This window comes from Crinia signifera, chromosome 8, assembly GCF_055691185.1.
Source record: "Crinia signifera chromosome 8, ASM5569118v1, whole genome shotgun sequence".
NCBI classification, from domain to species: Eukaryota; Metazoa; Chordata; class Amphibia; order Anura; family Myobatrachidae; genus Crinia; species Crinia signifera.
In genome coordinates, this window is record NC_139224.1 from 4,372,529 (window position 1) to 4,388,124 (window position 15,596).

Sequence of the window (15,596 nt, forward strand, 5' to 3'; positions counted from 1 at the left end):
TCCAGTACCCATCCCTCTGATGCCTTCCTGCCCCTGGGAGCTAGTAACTCTTCCAGTATCCATCCCTCTGATGCCTTCCTGCCCCTGGGAGCTAGTAACCCTTCCAGTATCCATCCCTCTGATGCCTTCCTGCCCCTGGGAGCTAGTAACCCTTCCAGTATCCATCCCTCTGATGCCTTCCTGCCCCTGGGAGCAAGTAACCCTTCCAGTATCCATCCCTCTGATGCCTTCCTGCCCCTGGGAGCTAGTAACCCTTCCAGTATCCCTCCCTCTGATGCCTTCCTGCCCCTGGGAGCTAGTAGCCCTTCCAGTATCCATCCCTCTGATGCCTTCCTGCCCCTGGGGGCTAGTAACCCTTCCAGTATCCATCCCTCTGATGCCTTCCTGCCCCTGGGAGCTAGTAACCCTTCCAGTATCCCTCCCTCTGATGCCTTCCTGCCCCTGGGGGCTAGTAACCCTTCCAGTATCCCTCCCTCTGATGCCTTCCTGCCCCTGGGAGCTAGTAACCCTTCCAGTATCCATCCCTCTGATGCCTTCCTGCCCCTGGGAGCTAGTAACCCTTCCAGTATCCATCCCTCTGATGCCTTCCTGCCCCTGGGAGCTAGTAACCCTTCCAGTATCCATCCCTCTGATGCCTTCCTGCCCCTGGGGGCTAGTAACCCTTCCAGTATCCCTCCCTCTGATGCCTTCCTGCCCCTGGGGGCTAGTAACCCTTCCAGTATCCCTCCCTCTGATGCCTTCCTGCCCCTGGGAGCTAGTAACCCTTCCAGTATCCCTCCCTCTGATGCCTTCCTGCCCCTGGGGGCTAGTAACCCTTCCAGTATCCCTCCCTCTGATGCCTTCCTGCCCCTGGGGGCTAGTAACCCTTCCAGTATCCATTCCTCCTATGCCTTCCTGCCCCTGGGGGCTAGTAACCCTTCCAGTATCCATCCCTCTGAGGCCTTCCTGCCCCTGGGGGCTAGTAACCCTTCCAGTATCCATTCCTCCTATGCCTTCCTGCCCCTGGGAGCAAGTAACCCTTCCAGTATCCATTCCTCCTATGCCTTCCTGCCCCTGGGGGCTAGTAACCCTTCCAGTATCCATCCCTCTGAGGCCTTCCTGCCCCTGGGGGCTAGTAACCCTTCCAGTATCCCTCCCTCTGATGCCTTCCTGCCCCTGGGAGCAAGTAACCCTTCCAGTATCCATTCCTCCTATGCCTTCCTGCCCCTGGGAACTAGTAACCCTTCCAGTATCCATTCCTCCTATGCCTTCCTGCCCCTGGGGGCTAGTAACCCTTCCAGTATCCCTCCCTCTGATGCCTTCCTGCCCCTGGGAGCAAGTAACCCTTCCAGTATCCATTCCTCCTATGCCTTCCTGCCCCTGGGAGCTAGTAACCCTTCCAGTATCCATTCCTCCTATGCCTTCCTGCCCCTGGGAGCTAGTAACCCTTCCAGTATCCCTCCCTCTGATGCCTTCCTGCCCCTGGGAGCAAGTAACCCTTCCAGTATCCATTCCTCCTATGCCTTCCTGCCCCTGGGAACTAGTAACCCTTCCAGTATCCATCCCTCTTATGCCTTCCTGCCCCTGGGAGCTAGTAGCCCTTCCAGTATCCATTCCTCTTTTGCCTTTCTGCCCTGGGAACTAGTAACCCTTCCAGTACCCATCTCCCTGATGCCTTCCTGCCCCTTGGAGCTAGTAACCCTTCCAGTATCCATTCCTCCTATGCTTTCCTGCCCCTGGGGGCTAGTAACCCTTCCAGTATCCATCCCACTGATGCCTTCCTGCCCCTGGGGGTTAGTAACCCTTCCAGTATCCCTCCCTCTGATGCCTTCCTGCCCCTGGGAACTAGTAACCCTTCCAGTATCCCTCCCTCTGATGGTAGAAAGCAGTTACCGAAGTAACTAAAGGGGCGCCTGTATGAGTTGATACTGCCAGCAGCTGTCAAAAAGAGGGGTTGTCAGTCCCTATAGAAAATGTACTGGAAAAAGGGGGGAGACAGCGCTTACATTGATGACAAAATAAGGTCAATTATAAAAAGCAATTTAATTGTACAATATACACTTAAATATATAAAGAACAAATGATAAAAAGGCACACAATGGTATGGGAAGGGAAAGGGGGAATGTAAAAGCTGCATCCACTTATTGTATTCACCTTTGAAAGTCCACAGTTCAGTGTGAGACTAGGAGATGGTTAGAGAGGTATGACCTCTAAGCCTGCCCAAAGCGGTATCTCAGTAGTACTTCCTCCAATTTTGTGATGGGGGTGGCAGTCCTCCCAGTTGGAATATCAGAAGTAAGATTGGAGAGTCCGCTGGATGACCCCGGGTGGGTGTTTAGATAGGCTGGCTTGCCTTCAGATAGATGTTTACCTCACTCCGGTCAATTGGCTGTTGGTAAATGGCAAAGCTGGGTCTCCTGTCGACTTTGTGGGTGGCAGGTGATGATAGCTGGACGGCAGCAAAGTGGATGAGCAGTCTGGGTGCCTGGGCCAACGCGTTTCGCCGCTAAAAGCAGCGCTAAAATTGGAGGAAGTACTACTGAGATACCGCTTTGGGCAGGCTTAGAGGTCATACCTCTCTAACCATCTCCTAGTCTCACACTGAACTGTGGACTTTCAAAGGTGAATACAATAAGTGGATGCAGCTTTTACATTCCCCCTTTCCCTTCCCATACCATTGTGTGCCTTTTTATCATTTGTTCTTTATATATTTAAGTGTATATTGTACTATTAAATTGCTTTTTATAATTGACCTTATTTTGTCATCAATGTAAGCGCGGTCTCCCCCCTTTTTCCAGTCCCTCCCTCTGATGCCTTCCTGCCCCTGGGAGCTAGTAACCCTTCCAGTATCCATCCCTCTTATGCCTTCCTGCCCCTGGGGGCTAGTAACCCTTCCAGTATCCATCCCTCTTATGCCTTCCTGCCCCTGGGGGCTAGTAACCCTTCCAGTATCCATCCCTCTTATGCCTTCCTGCCCCTGGGGGCTAGTAACCCTTCCAGTATCCATCCCTCTGATGCCTTCCTGCCCCTGGGAGCTAGTAACCCTTCCAGTATCCCTCCCTCTTATGCCTTCCTGCCCCTGGGGGCTAGTAACCCTTCCAGTATCCATCCCTCTGATGCCTTCCTGCCCCTGGGAGCTGGTAACACTTCGAGTATCCATCCCTCTGATGCCTTCCTGCCCCTGGGAGCTAGTAACCCTTCCAGTATCCATCCCTCTGATGCCTTCCTGCCCCTGGGGGCTAGTAACCCTTCCAGTATCCATTCCTCTGATGCCTTCCTGCCCCTGGGGGCTAGTAACCCTTCCAGTACCCATCCCTCTGATGCCTTCCTGCCCCTGGGGGCTAGTAACCCTTCCAGTATCCATTCCTCTGATGCCTTCCTGCCCCTGGGAGCTAGTAACCATTCCAGTATCCCTCCCTCTGATGCCTTCCTGCCCCTGGGAGCTGGTAACCCTTCCAGTATCCATCCCTCTGATGCCTTCCTGCCCCTGGGGGCTAGTAACCCTTCCAGTATCCATCCCTCTGATGCCTTCCTGCCCCTGGAAGCTGGTAACCCTTCCAGTATCCATTCCTCTGATGCCTTCCTGCCCCTGGGGGCTAGTAACCCTTCCAGTACCCATCCCTCTGATGCCTTCCTGCCCCTGGGAGCTAGTTACCCTTCCAGTATCCATTCCTCTGATGCCTTCCTGCCCCTGGGGGCTAGTAACCATTCCAGTACCCATCCCTCTGATGCCTTCCTGCCCCTGGGAGCTAGTAACCCTTCCAGTATCCATTCCTCTGATGCCTTCCTGCCCCTGGGAGCTAGTAACCCTTCCAGTATCCCTCCCTCTGATGCCTTCCTGCCCCTGGGAGCTAGTTACCCTTCCAGTATCCATTCCTCTGATGCCTTCCTGCCCCTGGGGGCTAGTAACCCTTCCAGTATCCATTCCTCTGATGCCTTCCTGCCCCTGGGGGCTAGTAACCCTTCCAGTACCCATCCCTCTTATGCCTTCCTGCCCCTGGGGGCTAGTAACCCTTCCAGTATCCATCCCTCTGATGCCTTCCTGCCCCTGGGGGCTAGTAACACTTCGAGTATCCATCCCTCTGATGCCTTCCTGCCCCTGGGAGCTAGTAACCCTTCCAGTATCCATCCCTCTGATGCCTTCCTGCCCCTGGGAGCTAGTAACCCTTCCAGTATCCATTCCTCTGATGCCTTCCTGCCCCTGGGGGCTAGTAACCCTTCCAGTACCCATCCCTCTGATGCCTTCCTGCCCCTGGGAGCTAGTAACCCTTCCAGTATCCATTCCTCTGATGCCTTCCTGCCCCTGGGAGCTAGTAACCCTTCCAGTACCCATCCCACTGATGCCTTCCTGCCCCTGGGAGCTGGTAACCCTTCCAGTATCCATCCCTCTGATGCCTTCCTGCCCCTGGGGGCTAGTAACACTTCGAGTATCCATCCCTCTGATGCCTTCCTGCCCCTGGGAGCTAGTAACCCTTCCAGTATCCATCCCTCTGATGCCTTCCTGCCCCTGGGGGCTAGTAACCCTTCCAGTATCCATCCCTCTGATGCCTTCCTGCCCCTGGGAGCTAGTAACCCTTCCAGTATCCATCCCTCTGATGCCTTCCTGCCCCTGGGGGCTAGTAACCCTTCCAGTATCCATCCCTCTTATGCCTTCCTGCCCCTGGGGGCTAGTAACCCTTCCAGTATCCATCCCTCTGATGCCTTCCTGCCCCTGGGGGCTAGTAACCCTTCCAGTATCCATCCCTCTGATGCCTTCCTGCCCCTGGGAGCTAGTAACCCTTCCAGTACCCATCCCTCTGATGCCTTTCTGCCCCTGGGAGCTAGTAACCCTTCCAGTATCCATTCCTCTGATGCCTTCCTGCCCCTGGGGGCTAGTAACCCTTCCAGTACCCATCCCTCTGATGCCTTCCTGCCCCTGGGAGCTGGTAACCCTTCCAGTACCCATCCCTCTGATGCCTTCCTGCCCCTGGGAGCTAGTAACCCTTCCAGTATCCATTCCTCTGATGCCTTCCTGCCCCTGGGGGCTAGTAACCCTTCCAGTATCCATCCCTCTGATGCCTTCCTGCCCCTGAGAGCTAGTAACCCTCCAGTGTCCACCCCACTGATGCCTTCCTGTCCCTGGGGGCTAATAACCCTTTCGGTGCTGATCCCTCTGATGCTTTCCTTCCCCTTGCATGAGCTGCACGTTTGAGATCTCCCCAGAGTGGCTCAATGATATTGAGGTCAGGAGACTGAGATGGCCACTATAGAACCTTCACTTTATTCTGCTGTAGTCAATGACAGGTCGACTTGGCCTTGTGTTCTAGATCATTGTCATGTTGGAACGTCCAAGTACGTCCCATGCGCAGCTTCCGGGCTGATGAGTGCACATTTTTCTCCAGTATTTTCTGATAACATGCTGCATTCATCTTGCCATCAGTTTTGCCCAAGTTCCCAGTGCCTTTGTAGCTCACACATCCCCAAAACATCAGCGATCCACCTCTGTGTATCACAGTAGGAATGGTGTACCTTTCATCATAGGCCTTATTGACTCCTCTCCTAATGTAGCATTTATGGTTGTGGCCAAAAAGTTCAATTTGTTCTCATCACTCCAAATGACTTTGTTCCAGAAGTTTTGAGGCTTGTCTCTGTGCTGTTTGGAGTATTGTAAGCTGGTTGCTTTGTGGCATTTGCGTAGTAACGGCTTTCTTTTGGCGACTCGACCATGCAGCCCATTTGTCTTCAAATGCCTCCTTATTGTGCATCTTGAAACGGGATGCAGTCAAAATCCCAAAGATCAAAATCCTGACAGGGTCAAAATCCCGAATGGGTCAAAATACCGACAAGGACAAAATCCAGACAAGGTCAAAATACCGAAATATAGAATGTACGGGTGAAACAGTCAACATGACTTTCGGTCGACAGGTCGACATGTTTTTTTTCACTGTTTTTTGACCCGACATGTGCCGACAGGCGGTATTTCATGCACTACCATCGACTAGGGCGTGGTGGGCAGTGGCGTAACTAACTACCGTGGGTGCAGGGGGTGCAGCTGCTATGGGGCCCGGCAGCTGGGGGGGCCCGGTGGAGAGCAAACAGTCCCCTGCACCCTCGGTAGTTTCATTATTTTATTATAGAGCCTGGCGGGGGGTAGTTACGGGCCGTGCAGTAGGAGCGCAGCCTCAGCCTGCAGAGGGAGCCTGCCGGAAGGGGGGGGTGACGTCACCGTGTAGGAGCTGACCAGGGAGAGAACAAGTGAAGCGCAGTCACAGTGCGCGGGACGGCGCTACCAACGCGCTCTCCCTGCATTTTTCTAACCTGTAGCTGCTGCCAGGTGACGCGCAGTCAGCGGCACCGGAACAGGGTTAGTGAAGCGCGACTCCTCTATGTCAGGTTACTCTCTCCTTCCCCTCCTCCCTGCACTGGCGCACCCCTATTTTATGTCAGGCCCGTATCTCCTCCACCCGCTCCCCTGTATCAGGTACTCACCTCCCCAGCATCCAGGGTCCCCCTCACCCCGCTCCCCTGCTTCGGCCGGTGACTCTGTTTTTAAGAGGGACCAGTTCCTGTTGCCAGTAGCAACTGCCACAGTATACTAGTCCTTTTACAGCTCCTATTCTTTACAGCAGCTAGTGCTGTATTTCTGTCCATCTACTGTACACTTACATATATATATATATATATATATATATATATATATAGTGTATGTGTGTATATATATATATATATATATATATATATATCTACAGTGCATATATATATATATATATATATATATATATATATATATATATATATATATATTGTCATATTTTGTATATGTTTACAGCGGATCAGTCATTATATTATCTGTGGCTTGCTCTAAAATCAATTATATAGTTATAAACCTGCCGTAACTATATTTAATGTTTCCTTTTTATGTAATGTTTTATTGTTTATGTTTGTTATTGTTTCCATAGTGATAGTTGATGCCGCCCCCTGCCGCGATCCCGGGACACATCATACGATGACGGCCGAGCTTGATGACATCAGTACGCCACCACGAATGTGCAGTGATGCGCCGGACAGGCTGCCCGGCGATGCACGGGGATGACGCCATCACTTCAACACTTGTGGGGTATAAGGTGAGCACATTTTCATGTAATATTTGTATCCTGATGAAATTTTTGTTTAGAAAATGAAAACGTTGCTAAAGAATTCGGTCTCTGCTTGATTCTTCTATTGGCGGACCCGAGTGACACTGTTATTGGCACTGTATATATATATATCCCCCCTTTCCAGGGTCATGAACCCCCTTTTCCGGAGAGATCATGACCTTGGAAAGGAGCATGTGACTCTTGGCAAGGATCAATATTCCCTGTCATCGAGCAATTAACCCCTGGCAACAAGCATGTAGGTAAGCAGAATTTACGTGGCATAATATGTAATAGGCATTACAGTTTGTGGTATAATATGTAATGGACATAACGGTGTGTGGTATGTGTAATAGGCATTATGGTGTCTGGTATAATGTGTAATAATCATTATGGTATGCAGCATAATACAGTATGTTAAGGGCATCGCGATGGCGGAATAATGTGTGATGGGCATTACAATGTCACATAATGTGCAATGGGCATTTGCAGGGGGGCCCCATTATAAATTTTGCTATGGGGCCCACAAAGTTCTAGTTACGCCTCTGGTGGTGGGAGAATAAAATAGTGTGCGCTCGGCACTATGCCCGAAGCATAGCGAGCGAAACGAGCGATGCGAGGGCTGCGGTTCACTTCCATATGTGTCCATGTCGACTCTCATGTCGACTCTCGACTGAAAGTCATGTTGACTTTTTCACCCGTACATTCTATATGTCGGTATTTTGACCATGTCGAGATTTTTAAATGTCGTGATTTTGTCCTTGTTGGGATTTTAAATGTTGGGATTTTGTCCTTTTCAGTATTTTGACCCATTCAGGATTTTGACCCTGTTGGGATTTTGACCGTCGGGATTTCATACTGACTCCCTTGAAACAACCACACCACTTTTTTTTCAGAGAGTCCTGTATTTCAGCTGAATTTATTTGTGGATTTTTCTTTGCATCCCCATTTTCCATTTCTTAATGAGAGTTTGAACACTGCTGATTGGCAATCTCTATTGCTTGGATATCTTTTTATATCCCTTTCCTGTTTTATGACTCAGAATCCAGACACGTCAGTGCAGCACTGGATGAAAGATGCAAGTGTCTTTCAGGAGACCAGAAACTCATTGACCTTTTACACACACACTGATTACAAGCAAACAGATCACAGGTGAGGATGGTTACCTTTAGTAGCCATTCAAACTCGTGTGCATTTTATCAGGCCAAAATCTCTGGGGTATGTAAACTTATGAGCACAACTGTATTATTTAGACAGTAAAGATGGGTCCCCTTCAGCTCTGGGCCCCATAGCAGCTGCACCCCTTGCACCTATTGTAGCTACACCCTTGATGATAGTGATACAGAATGACAGCTTGTTCCAAGCTGGGTACATACTACACGAAACATTGCCTGATCCTAGGGATTTTCATGTGTACCCATGATATGTCCACTCCCATGGGTCACTATCGGCATCCCCTGCGGGCCTGACAGCACCCGACCTGACATTGGCACATGTTGAGCGCCCAGCTTTATACAGACAGCCTGTTATGATGTATGAAAGTGCAATGTATATATGTATGTATGTATATATGTATGTACATATGTAACAGTTTGCTCTACTACACGCTTGGTGAAATTTGATATCTATACCTATGGGCTGCAGCCCCCCCCCCCCCCCCCCCCCAGGTAAAATCCCTCACTTTCTCTGCCTAAAGTGAAGGCAGGTGCAGTCTGTGAGACTGTGACTGGCTTCACTGTGACTGGCGGTGACTTCCTATTGGAAGTCCGACCTGCCAGTCACGCAAGGCAGTCCCATTGGGAGGTGTTCCCTTGCTCCGGGATACATCTCTGTGCAAATGTGCGTCAGCCCCCAATTTGGGTTCTGCGCCTGCTCCATACCCAGGAACCGGATTAAGCCTCCGGGGGCTGCTGCAAAGGCAGCCATAGAGGCTTGGGCCAGCGCATGTGCAGTATGTATGAAGTTACTGCACCTGCGCTGGCCCCGTGCACTACTGGTCCCCAAGTCTTTTATATATGGAAGACTCAGCCTGTGCCTCCAAGTATATCACTGTGCATCTTGGAAACCAGCTAGACACGCCTTGGACGAGCAGACCCTGACGGTGCCCATACACGGGTCCGATTTGGTCTGTTTTCATCTGATTCCGACTGATCGGGTCGATGGCTCAGGGCAAAAGTGTCCAAAACAGACCTGTGTTGACATCCGATCTGTTCCGATGCACGGTCCCGTATACATCAGAGATTCTACGTGCTGCATGTACGATCTCCGACTTGGCCCCCCTCCCTGCAGGGGAACGGGGGTTGCATGCGATCCTGAAGTTGGAGCAGTGTATGGCCACCTTAAGGTGCAATGTACAAAAAAGTGATAAAGGGAGCATACTGATGGAGCAGGCCTCATTCAGCGGGGGTCTGGCAGTAAGATCGCCAACCACCAGCTGCCGGAAGGGGACGGGTGCGCATGAGACATGCGCGCGTCCCTTTTTAACTGTGCTCCCCAGAAGTGGAGACGGGCAGGGTTCTCGTCCCCCGCCACCAAAAAACTGGGACGCACGTGCATGTGAGATGGTCACGCGTCCCAGTCAGATGGAGCACCTCTCCGCCGGTGATCGCCAGCAGGGACATTCTGCCGATCCCTGGCACTGAACGAGAGGCGCTCCATCTGTAGATCTGCAACAACAAAAACAGCAACAAAACTTTAAAATGTTATTTAGGAAATAAAGTATCATTAATGAGACTACGGGTGAGATTTAATAGGATGAGAGATTCAGAAAGTGAGAGATTTGGGAAGAAATCTCCAGTTTTTTTAAAGCGGCAATCATTTACACTGCAAAACCAGTGTGATTTTGAAGTGTAAATGATTGCCGCTTTAAAAAAACTGGAGATTTCTTCCCAAATCTCTCACTTTCTGAATCTCTCATCCTATTAAATATCACCCTACATGTTGTATAATCTATTAGAACACTTAACCGCATGAATGCTATAACAGACTGTTGCTCCTTGGAATCCAATATCCCTGGGAGATTATAGTACGTATTATACACGTTTGCATCCTAGACAAAAATAAAATGCCTCAGTTACACCATATCTGACTACTCACACAGAACGGCCGGGAGGCTACTGAAATCAGGGGGCACTACCAGTCACCCGGAGAAAGGGAATGGGATCATTGGATAGACAGACATTAGGTCGACTCCACTAGGTTGACCTTCATGCATAAAGGTCGACATGACTGAAGGTCGACAGGACATTAGGTTGACACAAGTATTAGGTGGACATGGGGAAGGCAGGGCCGGCGCCATCTCTAGGCAAATCTAGGCATTTGCCTAGGGCGCCAGCCACTGGAGGGCGGCACTTCGCCCCTCGCCTCTCGCATGGAGGCTGCAGGGGTGTCCGTGCCGGGTACCTGCGGCGCTGTGTGATCTGGCAGCGGGGTCCCTGCAGTGATGTGCGCTATCCGGCAGCCAGGCGGCGGCGCGGGAAGCGCTGCTGGGTTTGAAAACATTCCGCATGCTGATTGGCTGAGATTCAGCCAATCAGCGTGCGGCGAGTTTTCAAACCCATCAGCGCTTCCCGCGGCGCCGCCTGGCTGCCGGATAACGCGCATCACTGCAGGGACCATGCCGCCAGATCACACAGCGCCGCAGGTACCCCCCCCCTCCCCCCCGTAGGCATCGGGGCGCCCTACCCCCCCTCGCCTGGGGCGCTCCGGTGCCTTGCACCGGCCCTGGGGGAAGGTCGACATGGGGTTTTTCACTTTTTTTGTCCCCAATTTCTACACAGTCGACATGAACACTATTTTATTCTCCCACCATGCCCTAGTGGATGGTAGGGCATGAAACTCCGCCTGTCGGCACATGTCGGTTCAAAAAACTGTGAAAAACCCCATGTCGACCTTTTGACTGTTAAACTTGAGGACAGAGTTTGGGAATCCCTGCATATAAGCACATTTATCCTGGCGTCACTGCCTGCCCTGTTAAGTCCATCAGTGCATGACTGGCCTGGGAGCTGAATGTAACCAAGAGCAGGATGTTTCTGTGTCAGCCCAGCTGCCACATGTTACAGGAACATACTATGGAGATAAATCTGCAGAAAGAGACGGAGGGGGTGTATCCTGTGCAGAAGAGGGGAATCTCCAGCTCACATCCCAGTACCCATTCACCTGGCTGACAAGAGATTCTCCTCCACATTTAAATATCTTTGGATCTATTGGCTGTGGGGAACCAGGGGGGGAGGACTGTAGGATTCATTACAGAGCAGTCACATTTTCGTGTGGCTTTAGGGTACATGCTGGAGACAGAAATCTGGGAGAGATAGCGACAAAAAGGAGCCAAGTAACTGTGCGGAGAATATTTTTGGAAACTCACTTTTTGGGGACAACGCAGCAGCTTTCCTAATTTGATTTGTGATTTTTGTTTGCAATCTTCCCTGTGTCTGAAAAGTGTATTGAAAGGGGCGACAAGTACAGCACACAGACGGCGTCTCAACTTGTTAGGACAAGCGTCACCTGGCTTATGGTGTGTACACACGGTGAGATTCCCTTGCTATTCGACTGAATTCCCAGCTGCTTATAGAGGCAAGAGCGACCTGCATTGTGGATTATGCCCGTACGACAAAGGTAACTTAGATTGTAAATACATTTGCATGAAGGTGCCCATATACTGGGGTGATATACGTGTAATTTGGCCACTTTTCATGCATTTGCAGTGAACAATGGCATAAAAAGTGTCCAAATCGCATGCATGTGACAGCAGGTCCAATGCGATGCGCGGTCACATGAGCAATGTATTGGAGCCTGCGAGTCGCACCCCCAGCGGGAGAGATACGTTGGATTGCCGGCTTGGCTGAGATTGCATGCAATATATCCTCTCCAAAAGGATCGCATACGATATATCATGGTGTGTGTGGGGGGGGGGGGGGGGATATTGCGGGAGACTTCTCCACTCTGAGAAGTCACCCCAGCGTATGTCCAGCTTTACTGTATTTTTGGAAATGGCATTATACTGCAGTCGACATTGACAAAAGGTTGATACAAGTTTATGGTTGACATATACATTGTTGACATGAATAAGGTCGACATGAGTTAGTGGTGGACCTACAGAGGGAGCAGCTCCTCCCGATATAATCATCAATCGCCACCCCGCGCCATCCGACAGAAGGGGGCGCGCTGCTCCGTCGTAGCCCCCACTTGCCCTGCCCATCTCCCTGAAGTGGAGACGGGCAGGGAATCCGCTCCCCGCCGCCGCGCTGACACATACTCCACCTGTAGTGACTGTTGCCTTAGGCATTGTCTACCCAGTGATGGCATCTCCCCCCCACCCCCCCACCCCCTTGCCCCTGCCACCTGCAGCCCCTGTAAAGGAGTAATTATATCCAGGGTGCCAGTCCTACCTGTAGACTCCTGTAACATTAAACAGTAGCTTAGTGTGGTTTACTAGTCCTCGTAATGTTTTATTGTAGTGCATTTAGGTATTGAAGTAATATGTGGAGTACATTCTCTGTTACAAGTATTAGGTAAGACAATATTATATATTTACATAAGAGAACCATATATAGCCAATGCTGCTGCAATGTATTATTATTCCTTATCTATATAGAACTACAGGGGCTCTGCAGCACTACAGGGGCTCTGCAGCACTATATTATATATTATATATTACATAAGAGAACCATATATAGCCAATGCTGCTGCAATGTTTTATTATTCCTCATCTATATACAAGTACAGGGGCTCCGCAGCACTACAGGGGTTCCGCAGCTCTACAGGGGCTCTGCAGCACTATATTATATATTATATATTACATAAGAGAACCATATATAGCCAATGCTGCTGCACTGTATGATTATTCCTTATCTATAAAGAACTACAGGGGCTCCGCAGCATTACAGGGGTTCTGCAGCACTACAGGGGCTCCGCAGCACTACAGAAGCTCTGCAGCAGTACAGGGGCTCCCTAGCACTACAGGAGCTCCGCAGCAGTACAGGGGCTCTGCAGCACTACAGGGGTTCTGCAGCAGTACAGGGGCTCTGCAGCACTACAGGGGTTCTGCAGCAGTACAGGGGCTCCGCAGCACTACAGGGGCTCCGCAGCACTACAGGGGTTCTGCAGCAGTACAGGGGCTCCGCAGCACTACAGGGGCTCTGCAGCACTACAGGACTCCGCAGCACCATATAATATACATAAACAGCACAACAAGAACAGAGTACAAAAGATTTAACAGTAAGGGTCAACAGTAATAAGGACGACACGCATATGGCCGACCACTATTGGTCAACAGGCCATACCTGAAAAAGGTCGACATACCTTAGGTCGACATGTTCAAAAGGTCATCACAAACAAAAGGTCAACAAGGAAAAGGTCAACATGAGGTTTTTCATATTTATTGGTGTCTATGTCAACATAGGTCGACATGGACACGTATATGTGTACCAGGTCCCCACGCAGGGCTTGATCCGCTGGCCCTTGTTACGCTCTACATATGTCAACCTTTTCCATGTCGACCTATTGCTTATGCCGATGTTTTCACTGTGTTAACTTAAGGTATGTTGACCTTTTTCATGTGTCGACCTATGGCCTGTCATAGTGATAATGGTCGACCATTTGACTGTCAACCACATCCACACTGGGTTGGGAGAAGCTGGGGGCTCTACTGGAAACATTAGGGGCATAGCCTCGTGGGCACAGGGCCACGCACACTTTCACGCAATTCTCACATGTTGGGGGGTACGGTATAAGTAAGGGAGGAGGGCCCTGCTCACAGGAGCTTACAATCTAATGATCATGTACTGCGCTAGATACACACTCACATTACTATCCACAATCTTTGGACCAAACATGACATATAGCTGTGGTGATATAACCAGATGCCAGCACTAATTACACAATGAATTAAGGTACTCTGTGATAATCAGAGCCGGGTGTAAGCGTTGTGCAGTTGTGTTCCCGAGGCCAGAGTACTGCTCTATCCGGGACTGGGGGAGAGCCCAGCAGCTGCAATGTAAACTGTTCCAGGATGCCTTATTCTATATAAAATGAGACATGTGTGCTGCAGTCAGAACGTGGTCTGGTAAATGCTTCCAGTAGCTTAGACAGTTTCCCAATATGTTGTTACCACACTGCAGGCTGCAGCCCGGCACTGGGGTACCCTGACAGATAGGTGTAGCTGCTCTCTGCTGCTGAACGTTTGGGATAATGAATGTGGAATGCAGCACTTTATCTCCTGCAGGGGACACCTCGTGGGAAGGGCCCAGAGACCTCCATGATGTCATGTGTATTTAGGCATGGGTACAGAAGGCGGGTCCTGGTACAGCCTAGCTCCGAGGCATCCAGCGACGGAGGTGATCATGGGATACCTCACCCACCTTTGTTACAACAAGTTGCAGACAATTCCGAGATTCCCTGAATATCGCATCTCATTGTGTATGGTGTATTTATCTGACTTCCATCTGTTTTGGGGAATTGTTAGGGAGAAAACTAACCCCGCTTCCACCTGTTGTTACATATCAGCTTTTGGGATTTATTTGCTATATATGGGCACGCTGGGTACATACCTATAGGAACTAGGATTTATATTCCAGCAATATGAATTCTTGCCCTTGTTATAGGACGCTCTGTCATTATCCATCATTAATTTGTCTAAGTATTGGAGGCAGGGGTGTAAAGGACAGAGCAGAGCTGCCAGGGGGCACCCAGGTGGGAAATGACAGGGAACCACTGGCCTAGAACATCCACCCTAATTCCAGCCCTGGGCAGTAGGCGTTATGTAGAGGAGACCCATAGATTATACAATAGTGTAGATGGTATCAGCGAGGTCTCTTCCCAGGAATGTTAATGATGTACCGTGTCAGATTATAGTGAGATCAGAATGTCCCTTCCTAAACTCTCCAGCCCTCTTTGTGTAAGGTGTCATGAGATAAAAGGGATGGGAATGGCTGATGCCCCTCACAATGAGGCGCAATACATAGATGGCATTCGTCTTGTACCCCAGGGCTATTGCAAGCAGCAGAGTGAATGTCCTAAGCCACACAGACCTTGCGGAGGACAGGACAGGAAGGATCAGAGGCTGCTGTTTCCATAAGTAAGGGGGAGATGTCTCCCTTGGCAGCCACACAAAGGCTCCTCTTCTGAAAGCACCGTGCCCTTTACAATCAACCAGAACAAGTCTCTCAGGCCTGGAAAGTGTTCAGTCTGGGGCTCCCAATAAAATGAGGGCTTCGAAAACGATAAAAGTCCCCACTGCATGAGAAAAGGTCGAGGGCACTGCCAGCCGGCGCCTGGATGGCACATGTACACGTAGCGATGTGTGTATAGGCGATCTGTGTTAACCAGTGTTCTCTGGTGATCTGACTAGATCTTCACTACTTGTAGTCAGGCGATGGCGACGCACGGAACCCACATCGCTGTCACTCAGAGGCATACACACACGGAGTGATTTGTGCTTCATTTGTAAGCGATCTATACAGAAAATGGGCTGAAATCACCCAGTGTGTATGCCCCGTTAGAGATTTG

At 50.4% G+C, this 15,596-nt stretch overlaps 1 protein-coding gene across 1 annotated transcript in view; it reads left to right on the plus strand.

Moving 5' to 3' along the window:
- The first annotated feature begins 11,309 nt into the window (after positions 1–11,309).
- Positions 11,310–15,596, plus strand: part of COL7A1 (collagen type VII alpha 1 chain) — a 171,378-nt gene continuing 167,091 nt past the window's right edge. The window contains exon 1 of the mRNA XM_083155611.1: positions 11,310–11,705. The gene's annotated coding sequence lies outside the window, so the exon portion shown is untranslated. The remainder of the gene's footprint in view (positions 11,706–15,596) is intronic.